This window comes from Acomys minous, assembly GCF_964271855.1.
Source record: "Acomys minous genome assembly, chromosome: 2".
NCBI lineage: Eukaryota > Metazoa > Chordata > Mammalia > Rodentia > Muridae > Acomys > Acomys minous.
Genome location: NC_140484.1, coordinates 94,179,520 through 94,183,337, shown reverse-complemented (window position 1 = coordinate 94,183,337; position 3,818 = coordinate 94,179,520). Strand labels below are relative to the sequence as shown.

At 39.4% G+C, this 3,818-nt stretch overlaps 1 pseudogene across 1 annotated transcript; it reads left to right on the top strand.

The window, feature by feature from the left end:
- The first annotated feature begins 1,275 nt into the window (after positions 1–1,275).
- Positions 1,276–2,042, top strand: LOC311592883 (AP-3 complex subunit sigma-1-like; annotated as a pseudogene). Its single transcript has one exon. The product of its transcript is annotated as an AP-3 complex subunit sigma-1-like (transcript).
- The last annotated feature ends 1,776 nt before the right edge of the window (positions 2,043–3,818 follow it).

The window sequence follows — 3,818 nt, the reverse complement described above, 5'->3', positions numbered from 1 at the left end:
AGGCTCCAGATTCCCAAGTTAATCTTCTTACATTCCCAAACTCTCACTAGACTGTATAAGAAAATCAAGGACACTTTATGGCATTCTGATAAATGATTTTCTCCCTTTGGAACTTGAGACAAAACCCAGAGTGCTGAGCGAGCATTCTGTCACTCAGCTACATCCCAACTACTATAAATGTCTTTAAATTTGACTTTTAAAATTATTTTCAGAAAACATTTCTATTATTTTCATGAGACAAATGCATAGACAGCATAATTAGAGGTGTTTGCACTCTTAGCAAAGAGTCTAGTTAAAAAAGATTACACAGGATGTCAGCCACTAAGGAAACAGAAAGTGACTGAGAAATTTAAGGAATTAATCTGGGGCCAGAAAAAATTAAGAAAAAGCAGAAGAATACTGATGAACAAACTGAACAAATTTTTAAGATGAATGCAATTTAATGAGTTCAGTCTCTTAAAGCTATTTTAACTCTATTTAAAATGCAGAATAGAAACTGTGAAACTAGTGAAAATAGTATTAAAACAATGAATGGGAAATCAGTTTTAAAAATGCATAATCCTGGAAAAGAAAATATTTGGTCCCTTTGACTGCATATAGCATAATAACAATAATATGAACATTCTATGGAGCTTTAAATCCTTCAGACAGTTTTGAATAGGCATTAAATGTACATGGCATAAAGTCCAAAGAAAGTAATGCAAATTTAGTTAAAACAAAGTTTTTCTTTCCTGCTTCTCTGCTGTCCAGCTCCCCTCTCCACAAACACATCTGCGCTTTTCTTTCACCTGGCTTTGTAATTAATTTTAATCAGGAAATAATAATCTCTTGAATAACTCATGTCTAATAGCTAAATGGTTTGTTTCAGAACTTCAATCAAAGTAATATTTTCAAGCTGAGATTCCTTGGCGAAGAATAAAACTATACAAGCCTATGATCTCAGCACTTGGGAAGTAGGGGCAAAGATGCAAGGCCAGCGGTAACTACATAGAGTTTGAGACCAGGCAAGACTACATAAAACCTCGCCTCTAAAATAAATCCCATTTAGGAGCTGGAAAGACTCAGCAGTTAAGAACAAAGGATGTGTTTCCTTCCAGAGGACTTCATTTTAATTACCATCACTCACATGGAAGCTCACAACTGTCCGCATCTTCAGTTGACAGACTGAAGAGCTGACACCCTCTTGGGCACCAGATACACATGTGGTGTATGTATATACATTCAGGCAAGCCTGCATATGCATAAAATAAAAATAAACCTTAAGGCCCTCGCCCTGGCCCCAGCGCCCACCTGGTTGGCCCAGCCCAGCCATGATCAAGGCCTTCCTCATCTTCAACCACCATGGGAAGCCAAGGCTCTCCAAGTTTTGTCAGCCCTATAGTGAAGATACACAACAGCAAATCATCAGGGAGACTTTTCACTTGGTGTCTAAGCGAGATGAGAACGTTTGTAATTTCCTAGAAGGAGGACTATTAATTGGAGGATCTGACAACAAACTGATTTATAGACATTATGCAACCCTATATTTTGTCTTCTGTGTGGATTCCTCAGAAAGTGAACTTGGTATTTTAGATCTAATACAAGTATTTGTGGAAACATTAGACAAATGTTTTGAAAATGTCTGTGAACCGGATATAATATTCCATGTAGACAAGGTTCACAATATTCTTGCAGAAATGGTGATGGGGGGGATGGTATTGGAGACCAACATGAATGAGATTGTTACACAGATTGATGCACAGAATAATAAACTGGAGAAATCTGAGGCTGGCTTAGCAGGAGCTCCAGCCTGTGCTGTATCAGCTGTAAAGAATATGACTCTTCCTGAAATCCCAAGAAATATTAACATTGGTGACATCAGTATAAAAGTGCCAAACCTGCCCTCTTTTAAATAAAATATTAAAAAGTCCACTCCCAGATAAAACCCAGAGGGAAAGTCATCTAAGTTTACTATGCAGTTGTTTACCAAAAATAGAGGAGGAGAGTCTTAACTTTGCTCTTAGATTTAAGTCAAGGTACTGTACAGACACTGCAAAAAGTCAGTATGGAAGTTGTGTTGCTTTTCTTGCTCAGTGATTTTTAAAGACATTGAGCAGTTCCAGTGTGATTTTTTTTCTTTTCTTAATTGCATTCCTATGCCCACATAAGGTATGCCTCTATATATTGGCTATTATAGTAATTCCAAAAGTGAGATGTTTATTTAATTATGTACAACCCAAGATGTTGATGTTTTGTATGGATCACAGTGCAGCATTCTCTAATTCTTTTGCTGTTTGTCACAATTGTTATTTAAAGAACCAAGTGTGTATTGCATGAAAACATGACCTTTTCCTTAGTTTAAATAAGCTCCAAGGTAACTGGACTTCTAAAGTACCATTTCGTTTTGTTTGGTATCTACTTTAGCAATACTTTTTTTTTTTTTTACAATCTTCTGACTCAACAAAGTAAATAAAAATATTTGTTTTTACCACTGTTAAATAAAACCTTAAATAAACTCATTTAGAAGTAGCTTTAATGTTTTGTGTATGTATATACACATACGTGTGTTCAGAAGCCACTGAGTATCTTCTATCATTCTCTGCCTTCTTCTTTAAGACACTGTCTCTCACTGATTCCAGAGCTCACTGATGGGCTAGCCTGGCTTGCCAGTGACTACCCAGGATTCTCTTTTCTCTGCCTCCCAGTGCTTTGCTAGCAGGTGCAGAGAACCATAATAAAGAGCCTGGTTGGTTTCTCATTATTAAATACTGGACAAACCACCATATACTGCAACCTGTTTGGGCTCCTCAAGCTGGGGGAGAGAGAGGGAGAGGGAGAGGGAGAGGGAGAGGGAGAGGGAGAGGGAGAGGGAGAGGGAGAGAGAGGTGGGGGGAGGGAGGGAGGGAGGGAGGGAGGGAGGGAGAGAGAGAGAGAGAGAGAGAGAGAGAGAGAGAGAGAGAGAGAGAGAGAGACAGACAGACAGACAGACAGACAGACAGGCAGAAGAGTGGGAGGAAGGTTTGAGGGAGAGAGGGAGACAGAGGGGTCAAGGATACCATAAGAAGACCTACAGAGTCAACAAATCTGAGCCCATGAAGGTTTACAGAGACTGAACCGCTAACCAAAAAGCATACATGTGCTAGACCTAGTCCCTGTACACATGTGTAGCAAATGGGTAGCATGGCCGACATATGGGTCTCCTAACAATGGGAGTAGGGGCTAGCTCTGACTCTGCTGCCTGCCTTTGGATCCCTTTCCCCTAGCTAGGCTGCCTTGCTTGACCTCAACTGAGAGGATGCCCTTAGTCCTGCTGTGACTTGGTGTGCTAGCATGGGTTGGTACCCATGGAGGGTTTCCCATTCTTTAATAAGAGGAGGGGTCATAAAGGTGTGAATAGGAGAAGAGGAAGGAGGGGGCTGGGATCAGACTGTAAAGTGCTTAAATAAATTAATTAATGAAGAAAAATGTATTATGTTACAAATGGATGCAACCCCCAAAATGTTAACTTTATTCTGTATTATGTAAAATTTGCATGTGTGTGTATGTACACACACGTTTTTTTGTTTGTTTGTTTGTGTGTGTATGAAAGGTTGTTTTGTGTGTTTTTGTTTAATAGTTGAGGAATTTTCTCTCATTTAAAATTAAACACGTCATGTCTTCAATCTCAGCATCTGGGAGACAGAGGTAGGTGGATCTTATGAGTTCAATGTCATTTTGGTCTACACAGTAATCTCTCTCTTGCTTTCCTTTATGATCTCCAGAGCAGAAACTTTTGCCATTTGCCTTCTAGATTGCATCCACCACAAACTCACTGGGAAGGTAGTACCCAGCTCACCTCT